Source organism: Acartia tonsa, chromosome 14 (genome assembly GCF_053477335.1).
Source record: "Acartia tonsa isolate MP-2025a chromosome 14, ASM5347733v1, whole genome shotgun sequence".
Lineage (NCBI taxonomy): Eukaryota > Metazoa > Arthropoda > Copepoda > Calanoida > Acartiidae > Acartia > Acartia tonsa.
The window spans coordinates 2,021,061-2,038,354 of NC_137273.1; the positions used below are offsets into that span (position 1 = coordinate 2,021,061).

Here is a 17,294-nt window from a genome sequence, read left to right on the forward strand (position 1 = left end):
ACTATTTTGTGTGTCGTGTAATTAAAACTTTTAATCGATAAGACAATGGACGATAAATTGATGTTCATCCCAAATATGATAAACAAAAATACCTTTTTTTGTAGAAATTAATTTTATTGCTTTAAAAGGTTAAACACAGCTTGAACCAAAAATGAAAATTTAGTTAAAGTTACAATGTTAAAAAATGTGTTTACAAAACTGTACAATTATAATTAAGTCCCCTCGTTCCCATTAAAAATTGAAATTGCATATCTAAACAAATCAATAATTTTTCACTTTAAAGTTGTTTGCATCAATATTCCTATTTTTTTAGCATTACTGACAGACTGACGGACAAAGTAAATTATGCACTGAAATCTCCACACAAAAAATCAATTGTCCATCTTCAATAATAGCTGAGGAAATCTGATTTCCCCCATAGCGTTACTGACGGACAGGCCGACAAGTGAATTTAACATAAACGTTGTTTTGTTATTTAGTCACAGGCCCTAGCGCACGGCTCAACCGCTGGAAGCAGTAACGCAGCCGCCGCCAGCCATAACAATAATTCATATTATCAACAGGTAAGCCGTTTTATTCGGGGAGGGATGGAAGGGACATTGGGCTGATAATTAAACTAGTCCCCAAAGTTCCTTTTTCTAAAACTTAGAGGGCCTTTGTTTAATTTTGGCTCATTCTATTGAGTGTCAAAACGTTACAACTATTAATTGTAATCTGCAGAAGGGGTAATTTTGTGTATCATCATTAGGGATGTACCTTACATCAATTAATCGGCCATTGTCTTATCCCTTTAGATCCCTGGGTTTTATTCGAGAATGAAGTGTAAAATGTAGCGTTAATGGGTTCGAATCTAAGCCTTAACTTTGTGACTAAGCTTAAAAGACGTTGAAAATTGAAACTGCAGATGCTATGTCAGATGCGGGACATTCATATTATTAAAGTCTAGGGAAATGCCTTGATCAAAAAAGTGCAACTATTTAGATAGTACTTACAGACAAAGAACGTCCCATTAAATGTTTGAGCACACTTCCTACTTAATCTTGGGGCGAAGCCACTTCATTTAAGATTCTATAGAATTACGAGGTCATCTCTTTAATAAAGGGTTGTTAAGTTTTTTCTCTAAAACAAAGAAATATGTATGTAAATACATATACATATATAAGGATTTGCTTACTTTTATTTTTATATTAGTGGTGTTTTTAAAACTGTTTTCAAAAAATTTTCTTGATATAAAAAGACAATTTAAATCTGTTTTTTTTTGTGTGCTTGTAGTACGCCGAAAAGACCTTTTTTTAAGCTTATTTGTCCAGAGATCTTAAGGGATAAGACAATGGACGATAAATCAATTTTCATCCCCATTGATATTAATACAAATTACCAGTGTAATTTACAGTCCAATTAACATTGACCAGCTAAGCATTTTTAGAATTAATCTTTAAATCACCCTTAACATGAGTTTGCAAAAATGCTCCTATTATTTTTGCTCAAAAAAAGGGGTGTAAATTGGGATTATTTACTATAACTGTAAGAAAATTAAGGGTTTCGATAACAAAGGACTTGGCAAATGTTATTTAACGCCTCGTATAATAGACATCTTCCCGAAGATATTAAAATGAAAAATTATAAGATTAAAACTGGAATTAGGTATATGATTTTAATTTTACTATTCGTGGAAAATTGTCTGTAAAACGATGCTATACATGATTTTTCAGTATTTCTGAGAACTGGTTCTAATCCAGCGGATATTAATCAGAATCATATTACTACATGCAGCGGTTTGCGAGATCCTTCGTTACACATATCTGCAAACATCCAGTTACTTATATATATGAGGATTAGTTGTTGTATTTCAAAAATATTATTTTGTATATCGGTTAAGTTTTGTTTGTTTCTCGACTTTTAGTATAGCCATTTTATTACATGTTTATTTCTTTATTTTAACAAAGCAGTATCATTCGGACAATCATGATATGTTAGGAATAATAGATGGGGGGGGGGGCACTATGTGCCCAGCCAATGCAAAAACTCCAAGATCCCCAAAAATGCATTTTTGAATATTGACCAATTTTAAAGTTTTAGGTTATTCTTTGTCATATTTGAGAAGGATTCCCAAAGCTAGAGGTGAAAATATCAATTACTTATAATTTTACAGCTTCGAGAAGTAGCCTACCTAGATATTTAGGATTTTGTAAAAAAGACTGACTATTGAAATTACATTTTATATGCAAACTTTAAATTATCGTCAAACTACCAAAAATTGAGCTACAGTAATATGTTATACCTTTTTTGAAAGCTTATTGAATATACTATACGATTTTAAATTAGTTTTTATACGTTTACTTATAAAACTTATGAAAAAATTGATGTCAAAGCATTCCCCCTTAAAGAATCAGGAATCATAATATTTTGTAATGATACTCTCAACTTCAAATAGTTTGATCTTTTTTCAGCTAACGATGCCGCATATCAGACCTTTACACATGTTTAACCAAGGCACTCAGTGAATGAATCCCGTTGGTTTCAATGGCGGCATCGTTAGCTGAAATTTTTTTCGCAGTTTTGTAGGAGCGGTCGGACCCATTTTATAGCAATTTTTACACAAAAAAGACAAATTAAAATATTTGTTTTTACAAATCTTTTTATCGTGATATTTATAGTTCTCGATGCAATTTTTTGATACAATCCCTTATTCTTATTGCATAAAGTCTTTAAAGGATATTCTCGCCCCCCCCCCACCCCCGGAGTATGGGGGGAGGACCCCCATGCACACGCCTAGGAATATTCATTTAAGTTATGTAATCGAACCTGTTGCTTCTAATCAATTACCATTCTTTTAAAATCAAATTAATAATATCTTAAATGTTTTAATTTGATAAAACTAAAACCTATTCCACTCCATATGCACGCCCTGAGAATTAAAAGAGTTCAGCAAACTTGTAAAGAAACTAAAAGATTTAAGCAAATTTATAATAAATGTATGAAGGCCTAGGGATCTAAAGGGATGAGAGAATGGCAGATAAATTGATGTACATTACCAATAATGATACACAAACTTACCCATCTGTAGATTACAATTATTGGTTGAAAAGTTATGACACTTAACTTAATAAACAAACAAGAAAATGTTATTATAAAACTTTGGGGACTAGAGTGATAAACAGCCCAATGTCCCCTTCCTTCCTGATAAAGGCCCTATTGCAGACAACAAATCCTTTGATTGCAAGGCCTTTGGATTGAAGTTTTTAGTGCTTTTGGGGTGATTTGTGATATATTTGCTTTTATTTTTATAACAAGGATTGTTTTGTCTACAAGTAGCGCAGCAATAATAACAGGTCAATTTTTTAATGAAAAAGTACAGTAAAATGGGTTATAGGAAAATAGAAAATTATTTTACAAAATGTTATTAACATGTTTCCTTGTTTATAGTTATTAATGTCAACAAATCCAGGAATCTAAAGGGATAAGTTAATGGCCGATAAATTGATGAACTTATCCAACAATGATACACAAAATTACCCCTTCAGTAGATTACAATTAGTGGTTTAAACGTTTGGACACTCGTGACTCAACATTTGAAAAAAAAACAATTAAAATTCAGTAAAAGCCCCTAAAGTTGCTAAACCAATGGATAATAAAACGTTATTATAAAGCTTTGGGGACTAGTGTAATAAACAGCCCAATGTCCCCTCCCTCCCTGAAACAAATCAATTGATATACCCACCTATAAGTATTTCATTGATAATTTATTTAAGGGGGGGAGGGTAACATTTGGTGACTTAAAACACGACATACCAGCAATTTTATTTTAGGCGCTACTCTCTTAGTTTTAAAGATAATTGGGTAAAATCTTTTGGGTTGTGTCACAAATCACCCCAAGTTTTAGTATCTTTAAAAAAAACTGCGGCGGAACCGCTGTTCACGGCCGTTTTCCGCCATTACCAAAATATTTTTTTTCCGCCACCACCTAAATTTTTTTTTATTGCATTTGTCGCCGAATTAGGCAATTTGGAATCATTTGAGACCGTGTTATTTTTTTCAAAAATTTTTCCCCTCATAACCAATCCTGTGGGTGACTTCATTTATCTCATTTATCAAGGTATATCTTAAATTCAGTGCTTCTTCTGTGCTTTTAAGATATTGGATCCAAATCGTTTTAGGGTTTCACTAATCACCCCAATTTTTTGTATCTTTAGAAAAAACGGCGGGGGGCACGCCGCTCCCGCCGTTTTAGCCGCCGCCGCCAATTTTTTTTTGCATTTCTCGCAAAATTAGGCAATTTGGAATCATTTAAGATAATGTTGTTTTTTTGGCGGCGGAAAATGGCGATTAACGGCGGGAGCGGCGATCCCGCCGCCGTTTTTATTAAAGATACCAAAAATTGGGGTAATTAGTGACCCAACCCAAAAGATTTTACCCAATTTGAAGCAAAATTAACAAAACTATGAGTTTTTGTTTTATATTGGAATTCTGGGCACATAGTGGGGGGGGAATACGTCTGAGAAATAGCCTAAAACCTTACATACTCGATTGGAACCATTTTAGGGCTTACATTTCAGCCATTATAGAGCCTTTGAATAGCCGGAAGGGAGAGGACATTGGACTGTAAATTATACTGGTGCTCAAAGTTTTATAACTATGTTATCTTATTCGTTAGCTCGAAAATTTGGGTAATTTTATTCAATTTTGTTTGGTTGGTTCCAAACAATTTAAACAATAATTTTAAGATGTTATGTTATTTATTATCATTGGGGATTTAAATAAATGTATCGACTATTGTCTTATCCCTTTAAATCCCTGTAAAAATAACCTGAACAATCCGAAACTATTTGCATTCATAATCGCAAACTTGCAAAATTAGGATAAAAAGTTTAGTCTTGATCCAATTTAAGATTTGAAAAGTTGAAATCAGTGATTTCTTTGATTTAATGTTAAATTTTCTGTAATCAAAATTATGAATCGATATATTGTTACTTGTTTTTGTTCTTGTAAAGTGATGCTAGCAGCTGGCTAAATATAACAATAAACCCCACCTACCACCTTTACATCATCCCCTCCCCTTCTTCTGGATGCACGAACTAACCAATATATAAATGAGGTCCATAGTAGGAAGCTAAATTAATGACAATTTTTAAATTGATTAAATTATAACATTCATTTAAGTTCAGAGTTGTATTATATATAAATTTGGATTCGACTTATTGAAATTGTATAAAATAAGGGTAGGGAACATTTAAGACACTTATAAGTAATATTTTAAATAAGTGATATTTTTAGTAAATAAAGCCCCATCTAATTGTGTTGGGTCCTTTTAAGGTCACTTTAATGTCAGGGATCTAAATGGATAAGACAATAAATTATATATTGATACACTACACATCTCCAATGATGATAAACAAAATTACCCCATCGGAAGATTAAGATTATTGATTGAAAAGTAAGGACACTAATAGTTTGGAATCAACCAATAAAATTTCAACAAAAGTATCCAAGGTTTTTTAGCAAAAGAACCTGACGAAGTGTTCATTAAACTTTAGGTACCAATGCCCTCCATCCCTGCTTCTAAGTTATAAGTTAGCTTTCCTTAGATAAAAAAAAAGTTGATGCAAAAAAAATTTCTAAAATGGAGACTGGACTTAGAAGAAACTGTTTGATTCTTAACTTACTCAAGTTTTGGAAAGTAAGTCAAGTCAACTTAAAAACTTTATACACGGTTAGAGATCGATTTTCTGGAACCTATTTGAACACATGAAGCATTTATTACACAGTTTGGTTGGCTATAATTTTCTTATTATTGAAGCTAGAAGAACATTTTTTGAATATGTTTATCTTTATGTAAATTTTATATATGAAATCTCTAAATTTTATTAAAAATTTTTTTTTGCTACTTTAATATCTGGTAATTTAGCCGGTTATCCGGCCGGATATCCGGTAATTTGGCCGGATAACCGGATATCCGGCCGGATACCGGCTATCCGGCATTTGAAACCAGCCGGATATCCGGTATCCGGCCAAAAAAGTATCCGGCCCAACCCTAATTTACAGCAATACAAATCTTCCTCCATGTAGCTGAACTAAAAAAGTTTGCTAAGCTGTTGAAAAGGGATTTTAAAGATTTAGGTTTTAGAATTCAATTCAAATTGCAATCACTTTAGTAAAGTTTCTTTGGTTTTTAGGATATATTCTAGATTTTCATTTAGATTTTTCTATTAATATGAAAATATGATTGTTCTCTATATGTATAGTAAAGTTTCTAATAGGTTCATATTTAATTTGACAGTGGTTACCTTGAACATCCCAAAAGAAATTGCCCCTGGTAAAAGTAAACCTATCACCTTACATTAATCGATATATTTTTTCTTTTATCTAAAAAGGTGTTGTTTTAAAGTTTCCTTGTTTTACTGCATTATAGTTTACCGTTCTGTTTTTTAAGAAGCTGTTCTACTCTGTGGTTTAGGCTACAAAGAGACAAGCAGCGCGCTGGTTGTCATGTCAGCACCCGCTTCATTTAGGCCCCAAAACCTTTTTCTATTTTGTGGAAGTGTACCTCAACCCTTCAAATATGAATCACCCTGGAAAAAAAACCTTAATTCCGCAAAGTGTATTTACAAAAAATATATAACAGTATGTTGTTCTTTTTTTTAGGAAGCTGGTCTCCTTGGTGGTTTAGGCTACACAGAGACAAGTAGTGCGCCGGTCGACTTATCAGCTCCCCGCCCTAGTCTACACACAGAGAGATACAATCTTGAAGGTAGGAGTTCAATTCATTTAATAGATTTATTACACTAGATATTCCATCAGACACAACTGTATGTACAACTTTAAAAGGAATTTCAGCATTAAATTATACCCAGGGATCTAAAGGGATAAGACAATTGCCAATAAATTGAGGTAAATCCCCAATGATGATAAACAAAATTACATCTTCTGTAAATTGATATTATATGGTTGAAACTTTTGAACAACAACTTAATTACCTAACCAATCAAAATTAAACTTTAGTCTCCAAATTTGTTAAGCAAACGAATAAGAAGATGTTATTATATAATATAACTTTTGGGACTATTGTAATAAACATCCCATTGTCTCCTTCATCCCATCATACGTGGAATAAAATTCTAGAAAATATAATTTTCATAATGAAAGCTTTACTCTAAGAAATTATAGTTGTTATGTGTAAAATATCTTTCTTTTCTTACCAGAATGTGTACATTGTCTAACCAATAAATTAATTGGACTGTCCCAATTGGGGGAAGGGAAGATCTTCTAGACTTTCAAATCTATTGCAGTACTTAAATATTACCCCTCTTTATCATATAACTCTATGGCAATATTTTAATTCCCATCTCTTAACTTTATTTCTCCATGATTGGTATTTACAATGTAAACAAAGTACCATCTGGTTTATACAAATACACCTCTTCTCAACTTACTCTATGTTATTGCAATACAACACAAATAGATTTAATTGTACTGGTACCCAAAGTTTAATATACACTTTCATTTATTCGTTGACTTTAAAACATTGGGTACTTTTATCAACCTTGCTAAGTTCATTCAAAATAGCAGACAATCTATTCAATCTACAGAAGAGGTAATTTTGTTTCTCATCATTGGAAGTGTAACTTTTTCTATTGTCCATTGTCTTATTCCATTAGATCCCTGGCTTTTAATCGGTTTTGATCATGTAATGTGAAAAATATGTTTTATATAAAAAGTTTAAAATCACTTAATTTGACCTAGAAGTTCTATTATAGAAACATACTATGTACATCTTATTTTACTCTTCTCTTAAAGTAATCAGGGATCTAAAGGGATAAGACAATGAATGATAAATTGATGCACATGCCCAATGATGATGATGAAAGAATTAAAATCATTGGTTAAAAAGTTTGGAGACTACTAGAGATAACAATCAAAATTCAATAAAATTTCAAGTCATTAAACAACTTGTTTATAATTAGGTTTAAATATAATTTACAGTCCAATATTCCCTTCCTCTCTGATAATATGGTTCTTGTAATATTAGACTTAAAATTAGACCTCTCATAAAAAAGCGTAATACCTATGAGAACACGACATACAAAGATTTAATAATAAAGTTTTTTTTCATAACATTTACTTTGAATTAAATTTTTTGTTTAAGTGTCAGAAATTTTGTATGTCTGTATACGAAAGGACAGTAGTTTTTTCATTTCAAAAGATCATAAATTTTCATGAAATCAAATAAATTTTTTTTAACCATAAAATAATACGGCGATGGTATTTCTAAAATAATTCTATTAACACAACAATGTTAAATAGCAATTTAACCTAACTTTACAGCGATTTTATAATTTGTTTGTATAACTAATATATTTAGATGTTGTAATTAGGGTTTTTTTAATTTTATAGAGATCCCGTAATCAAAATATCTAGCACATTTAGAAACACCCTAGAAATAAAAATGCATAAAATATGAAATAAAATAAAAAAATCCTTTTCTAAATGGGTTTAATACTTATATAGGCTTTTCTAAATAGAAGAAACTAATCGTTTTTTGAGATTTTAACAGATGCGAGAAAAAAGACAGACATACAGACATTCTACCTCAATATATATATACTAGCGACTACGCCCCTAGAGGCTTCTAGATACACTTGAGTAGGGGGGAGTTGAATTTGATATTTCAATTTTTTATTTTAGATTTAAAAAGATTTTTCTAGAAGTGGTTTCTCTCGGGAGGGTGGTGGTACCCTCCCTTAAAATAGTTACAAACCTTCCCAGGACCAATGAGAAGCTACCCTGTAAAGGAGAATCATTTGGGTTCAGCGGTTAGCCAGATCGGTACAGACAGACAGACATATATACGGACAGCCTACCTATTTACATGAGGATGAAATTAAAGCATGAACCTCAATGAATGATGGCTAATTATTCCCTGTTAAATTCATTATCTTATACATATGAATAAATGTATATGTTACAGCAAAAATATTAAAATAGCTATAAAAAAACTTGTTTCATTCGTTGGTTAAAAACTTTGGGCACTTTTTTTAAAATCTTCATTAGCTGGTTGAAACTATTAAGAGTTTAAACTTTTGAACCAATAATTTAAATCTTTAAAAGAGTAATATTTTTGTAATAATTTGTGGTGTACATCAGTTTATCGTCCATTGTCTTATCCCTTAAGATCTCTTCAGGGAAAAATCAAATAAAGGTGGCCGACAATTTAGTAAGCCGTTGTCGGAACACCCACCTACACAAACACATACACACTTACACATACACACACCCACCCACATACACACACACATACACTCACACACACACACACCTAAATTCATTAACGTGGTTTTCATTGTTCCAATTGAGTGGAAAAAATCAATGGTCATCAACCAGGGAAAAGTATTTTCAAAAATCGAATATCTATAAAACTTTGGGGACTTTTAATTTCTGGGGTGGGAGGGGGAGAGTGTTATCATGGCCCCCAGCTAAAACTTGTCAAAATCTAGGGGTGGATGGGTAGATTACACTGGTCCCCAAAGTTTTATAACCTCGTTTTTTTATTAATTTACTACAAATTTTTGGTACCTTCATTCTATCTTAATTGATTGGTTCAAATTCGCAGTGTGCAATATTTTCAATTATTGATTGTAATCTAAGGATGGGGTAAATTTGTAAACCATAATTGGGTATTAATGTATTAAAATATTTTTCAGAATAATTTTCTGTATTAGTGGTCCCGTTGGCTGCAGGTTCGATTATTCGCATTAGTTCCGAGTCATCAATGGGCATATTTTAACAAACAATGTGTTAATTTTTAGATAAACAGTAGTTTCCCCCCCCCCCCCCTCCCCTATAGTTTTTTAGAGGTTAGGGGTGATTTTAATTTTTTCCATCTTATGGGATTGATTTTGTCCCCCCCCCCCCCCTCCATCACCTTAAAGGGACTGTGAACGTAAATTTTTCTCATCTTAATATCAAATCTTAACATTATCTCATTCATAATATCCCACAGATAGAGCAAAACGCGCTTTTGTTTGCTTAAAAAACGGCTTTTTCCGACGATTTTTATAAGGTACGGGGAAAGGAAGAAATTTTCCGTATTATATAAAATGTGCATTAAATTGCTTTTTTCTCCCATTATAGCTAAAATTAAACTTTTTCACATAGTTCTAGATTTTTCCTAACAGTTAAGCTGACTTTTTACGTAATCCTTGCTTTAATCCAATGTATAGTTACTTAGAAATTGATAAAATAAGCAATATTTTTTTATTGAAAACCAAATACAATAACAAAGCCAGAAACAGGTTTTTTATTAGTATCCAGTTAACTTTAAATGGCCCATCTCTCGCCCACCTTTAATTACAAATTTGTAAATAATAAAGACGCAATATTTCTTTATTAACAGTCTGATAAAAGTGTAAGCTAATTCTCCAAAGTGGGTTATTTATTGTTCAACACAACAAAAAAGGATATCATTATTTTATATAACCTATGAGATTCAACCCTTTGTAGACAGTGAGGTATTTTTTTGTCAATAATACGAATTTAAAATATGTCTTTATTACCTAATTACTACGTTATAAAAAAAACGAATTGGCAATTTTATAGCATAAAATAAATCCTTAACAGTAAGTAAATTGTTTCAACTATATATGACAAGTTAAATATCCCTACAAACATTATAAGAAACAAAAACGTTCAGATTTTTCCTGTTTTTTCCTTTTTCCCTCTCAAAATACCATAAAATCAAGGCATTATTTCTGGATATTTTTGTGAATAGGACATTTTTGGTTGATCAGTGTAGTGAAATGTGCTTAGTAAATGTTAAGATTTGATAATCAGATGAGAAATTTTTACGTTCACACTCCCTTTAAAAATAGTCTAAAACATGTCCTAGACACTACAAACCTGCCCTAATAATGTGGAACTCAACAACCAGCCATTTATTATATGTTAATGGAAATATTCTCCAGTTAAATAGCCTAAAACCATAGGTACAAAGATTAAGTTAGAAAAGGAAAAAGACTAAAACTATACAAAGACATATGTGAACCTTTTCTAAGATGGAAATTTAATCAGTTCAGTGGTAAGCGAGATCTTAGAAGACAAACAAACTAAAACCCTTTATTCTTTATACAACTGTTTGATGATAAGCCAAAAATAAGATTTTTGAGGTATAATTTATTTTACAAAAAAAACATCATTTTTATGAACCATTGAACACAGACAAATTTACATAAAAACAAATTGTAGGAAATAAAAAATAACAGCCTAAAACCATCAACCTTTAATTTTAGCTTTTAATAGTATTTTTTTTTTTGGGGGGGGGGGGAATCTTTTTTTCCAGGGGCGATCCCTTGGGTAGGTGGTGGTTTAATTATAAACCTTCCCTGAACATATAAGAAGCTTCACTTTAAAGGCGAACCTTATTGATTCAGCAGTTAGTGAGATCTTAAGCTAAACACACACAAACAGACAACTAGACATCCTGTTACTTTTATATAAGGATATTTAATTTTTACGAACAATTTTGCCTGTCTTATAGTTGTTCATTTAAAGAAATCGATACAAATTGTAAAATCAATACTACATCATGTTCTCTGTTATTATTCCAGTATGGCTTTAAAACCGATTAATAACCGCTGGATTGCAACAGATTCTTAGCCATACCTAAAACTCATGTATAGCATTGTATTACTAACAATTTTCCACGAATATCAAAGTAAAAATCCTAAGAATTGATACCAGTTTTGTTAGAACGGGCCCACGGCCCCTCAATGGTTTTAATCCTACAACTTTTGAATTTAATATCCGCGGAAAGCTGTCTATAATACGATATTATAAATCAATATTACATCATGTAGTGTTGTTATTTAGTCACGTATGCATGGATAGCATAATGGAAGATGAATTAATCTTTTCCCAAATATTTTTTATTATATCTGTTATATAAACAGGGTTTTAAGGTATAAGACAAAGGATGATAAATTTATGTACATCCCCAGTAACGATACACAAAATTACACCTTCTGTAGATTAAAATATTTGTTGGGAAGCAAGTTTAGTTTGTACAAACCAATCAAAATTTTAATGAAGTCTCCAAAGATTTTAGACTAACCATTGAACCAATGAGAGAAAGTATTTATTTCATTAAACATTTCTTTGTTTAATAGCGGGTTCTATGATGTTTAATACCTTAGTAATGACAGTATAATTTAAGTCAGTGCTTATTATATATTAATGTGATTAAAAAAACTACCAGAGGTGTTAATTTTTGCTCTCGGAGAGATACAAAGGGGAAAAGGTTTGTTAAATTAAAGGACCTTCATTAGTTGAAAGTGTTCTTTATTGAAGTGTTTTTTTTAATGGATTTAAAAATCCTATTGAATATTTTTTGTTTTTTCGTTTAGATCGCTATAACCACTGAACCAATTGAGTTCTCCATTTAAGGGAGGATTTTTATTCTTCTTGGGATGAGTTATGGCTATTTTTATGCCCCCCCCCCCCCCCCACACTGCGCCCCTAGCATCTATATTTGAAAGGGTACAGATGGGATGAAAAAAAGATTAAAACCTTCGCAAGACTTCAATAAAATAGTCTAAAACCATTCTGGGACCTATATAAAACCTTTCTAAAATGGAGAACTCAATCGGTTCAGTAGTTATCGAAATCTTAAGCTTCAGATAAAAAACAAAACAAATAAAAACACACAATTTAAATAATCTTTATGTAAATAAAAATAAATATAAGACTTGCCCTTTTAAATGTCCAAAAATGATTGTATACTAAAGGGTGAGTTGTGTTTAATTTTGTTAACCATTGTTTAATTCAGTTCATTCAAAATAGCAAATATTTATATACCATGGATCCTAAGGGATAAGACAATGGATGATAAATTAATATACATCCCCAATGATGATAAACAAATATCCCTTCTGTGTGTATTAAAAGGGGGGAGGCGGATGTGCCACTTTTTGAAACCAAAAACTAAAAGTCAAAGGAACTCAACTAAAAAAAGAGTTACAGGTCTGAGATTTTGCATGGCAGTTGCTTTATAGTGTTACAATATGGAACAGTGAAGAAACGGCGGCGCAACCGCCGAAAACCGCCGAGAAATTGCAAAAAAAAAATCGGCGGGAAACGGCGTTTTTCGGCGGTTGCGCCGCCGTTTTTTCACAGTTCCATATTGTACCCCTATAAAGCAACTGCCATGCAAAATCTCAGACCTGTAACTCTTTTTTTAGTTGAGTTCCTTTGTTGACTTTTAGTTTTGGTTTCAAAAAGTGGCACATCCGCCTCCCCCCTTATGTGTTGAACAATTTGAATAAACTAATCAAAACTAAATTGAAGTATCCTCAGTTTCAGAGCAAACGAATATAAAGCTTTGGGTACCTGTGTAATTTTTAGTCCATTGGCTCCTCCTTTCCTGTTCCTAAAATTTTTGCTGTTTTGTACCTAATCGTCTCTGTACTGTTTTATATGCACTTTATTAGATAATAATCGCACCTGACTTTATTCAGGGTCTAAGGGACAAGTCAATGCTAGATAATTGACTTTTCCTTGTCTTAAATATATTCAAAGATTCCAGGGATTAAATCCAATATTTTTGTATTTTACAGTGAATGGGAGGGGAGTACCCAAAGTTTTATAACCACATATTCATATTAGTTGGCTCAAAAACTTTGGGTACTTTTATCAAATTTTGATTGGTTGCTTCCAAACAAGTAATGTCCAATCTTTTGAACCAATATTATTAATGTACAGAAGGTATGATTATTGGGGTTGTTGTGTATCAATTTATCGTTCATTGTCTTATCCCTTAAGATTCCTTAGTATTTTAAAAATTAAAATATTTTTCTTCCATTAACCTATACCTTAATCTCTGAGTAATATTTAACCAAATAGTCAAGTGGGTGTGAAGCTTTGTTTAGCTAAATCATGTTTAGCTAAAATAATCAATATATACTCAGGCATCTAAAGGGATAAGACAATAGACAATAAATTGATGTAACTTTACAAAAATATCCCATCTGTTGTTGGGATTATTGGTTGAAAAGTTTGGACACTAGTAGTTTAAACCAACCAATCAATATTTAACCAAACAGTCAAGGAGGTGTGAAGCATTGTTTAGCTAAATCATGTTTAGTTAAAATAATCTCAGGCATCTAAAAGGATAAGACAATGGACAAAAGTTGATGTAACTTCACAAAAATAGCCCTTATATAGTTAAGACAAGTTTGGACACTACTAGTTAGAACCAACCAATCATAATATAACCAACCAGTCAAGGGGGGGTGTGAAGCATTGTTTAGCTAAATCATGTTTAGTTAAAATAATCAATATATGCTCAGGGTTATAAAGGGATAAGACAATGAAGGATAAATTGATGTACATCCACAAAAATTTTACTATTATTGGTTAAAAAGTTTGGACACTACTAGTTAGAACCAACCAATCAATATTTAACCAACAGTCAAGAGCTGTTGTTAAGCATTGTTTAGCTAAATCATGTTTAGCTAAAATAATCAATATATACTCAGGCATCGAAAGGGATAAGACAAAGAACAATAAATTAATGTACATCCACAAAAATATCACTTCTGTTGTTAAGATTATTGGTTAAAAAGTTTGGACACTAAGAATTTGAACCAACGAATCAATATTTAACCAAAAGTCAAGGAGGTGTGAAGCATTGTTTAGCTAAATCATGTTTAGCTAAAATAATCAATATATACCCAGGCATCTAAAGGGATAAGACAATAGACAATAAATTATTGTAACTTTACAAAAATATCCCATCTGTTGTTAGGATTATTGGTTAAAAAGTTTGGACACTACTAGTTAGAACCAACCAATCAATATTCAACCAAACAGTGAAGGGGGGTGTGAAGCATTGTTTAGCTAAATCATGTTTAGTTAAAATAATCAATATATACTCAGGCATCTTAAGGGATAAGACAATGGACAATAAATTGATGTACATTCATATAAATACCCTTCTGTAGTGAGGATTATTGGTTGAAATGTTTGAACACTACTAGATATAACCAACCAATTAAGATTGAATAAAATTAAAGTACCCAAAGTTGTTTTTGAACATTCAACACTCCAATGTCCCCTCCCTCCCTGAAAATACTTGAAAATTGATCTTTTAACAAACAATGATGACAACAATCATTAATGCGAAGCCTAACAAAACAAAAATATTATAATTTACAGTGATCTGTCATTTGTCATTTATGAACATTAATTTATTGTTCATTGCCTTATCCCTTAAGATACCTAATACAAATTGGACACCTTACCCAGGGAGGGAGGGTAAGTTGTACTGAGGGTTACTTTAGTACCCAAAGTTTAAAAAAAACTTTGGGTACTTTTATTCAATTTGGATCAATCAGGTAAAATTCTATATTATGATTTTGTTTATCATCATTGGGGATATATATCAATTCATCATCCATTGTCTTATCCCTTAAGATCCCTGACCCAACCAAAGGTATGATTAATAGACTTGCTCTCACATGAGTCACACTTAAATAGATATAATTTGTCCACGGATATACAAGGATAAAACAATGGACTATAAATTGATATACATTCCCAATTGATGAAAATTATTGGTTTTGACACTTCTAGTTTGGAACCAACCAATAAAAACTCAATAAAAGTTTTTGTTCCAACTAGTAAGATAATGTGTTTATATAACTTTGGGTACCAGTCTAATTTACACAAGATTTAGAAAATTAACACTACGCCAAAATGGATTGTTCCTTAAAAAGACAGAATTATCGGGTATAGTCCCTTTCGTGGCAACGCCCCTTAAGGGGCGATTCGTCGTATTCGACGTAAAATGACTTTTAATAGGTTATTTTAGATTAGGTTATGTGATTGCCCCGCAGGGGCTAGAAATAGGAGAAAAGCTACTGTGAAAAGAATCGCCCCTTCAGGAGCGTTGCCACGAAAGGGACTATACCCGAATCATCTACTAACGGACCGACTAAAATATTTTTTCGCCACAAAAGCTATTTAATTGAATATAATTATCCTACATATAATAAAACACAAATCACAAATCTATGTAACATATTTTTTAGCAGCGAAGCTTTTCTATAATTAGGATTTGTCCGTCTGTCTGCCCAATTGAGTTAAGATTAGTAAACGAATAGACATTACTTTTCTTCGATATTTCTAAAGAAGTCTTTTAATTTTATTTTCCAAAGAAAGTTTATTAAAATATTTTGGGGTTTGTTTTTTCATAAGGGATTGTTTTCTTTTTTGGAAGATGGAGGTATCCTTCCCAAAAATAGCTTTAAACCTTTCCTTGACCTATAAGAAGCTTTACATTAAAGAATTAATTGTATTTAATGTTATTGCTGCGCTGCTTATAAACATAATTGCCCTTGTTTTTTATTATTATGTAGATTTGTAAATTATTTATGTATTATCGCACTTGATTCGACGCCCATCTGCCAGCAAAGTTTAACCCTCTACTGCCGATAAGACTCTTAAAATTTTTATTGTTGCACATGCGGGAATAGATTTCCAAATTTTTGTGTCAATTTAGTGACAATTTCTACCTTTTTCGTTTACGAAGGTAAGAGTTAAATCTCAAGTTTTCTCATTTGTTCGCACATTTCTAGAAAATTTGAAATATTCATTCTACCAATTTTACAAAAATTACGATAAATAACTTTTTAAAAGCGAAGCCTTTCTATAATTAGGGTCGGTCGGTCCGTACGTCCGTCACAGAGAGTTAGCTCTTTTCGTTGATTTAAAAAGGTTGGAATTGTCCTATCGATTCCAAACTTTGCATGATGATTCCTGTAGTAGTTAGGTACAATTTAGAAAGCGTAGCAACTCTATAATCAATACCAGAATGTCCGTACGACCATTTAAAACATGTCGATTTTTAACTTTTTTGACAACAAATTTTTGTATGTTAAAATTATCCGATTCTTCTGATTTTTTGAAAACTGATCCCTATTACAACAAGGTACAATGTTATAAGCAAAGCATCTCTTTAAACAAGTCCAAAAATTGTAAGTATGTCCTTAAACAGTATCATCTATTTATGAAGTTTTGCAACAAATTTTCTTAAAATATTGTTTGTACTGATGCATAAATATTCTGCTAATTCAGTTTTGACAATCTACAAGTGTCAATGTTCGTTTGTCCTTCCATTTCAGAGCTTCGCTTTTATGGATGTTGTCATCCTTGTTTTGTTATACTCTATACCTAGTAATAATATGTTTTTGTGTTCAGTAAGATCTTATGAACGACTGAGCTGATTGGCTCATAGTTTTAAGGGA

General features: G+C 31.8%; 1 protein-coding gene across 1 annotated transcript in view; it reads left to right on the forward strand.

Moving 5' to 3' along the window:
- Nucleotides 1-485: 485 nt before the first annotated feature.
- Nucleotides 486-17,294, forward strand: part of Su(H) (recombining binding protein suppressor of hairless) — a 57,929-nt gene continuing 41,120 nt past the window's right edge. Inside the window, exons 1-2 of the mRNA XM_080147213.1 lie at nucleotides 486-563; nucleotides 6,643-6,748. The gene's annotated coding sequence lies outside the window, so the exon portion shown is untranslated. The remainder of the gene's footprint in view (nucleotides 564-6,642; nucleotides 6,749-17,294) is intronic.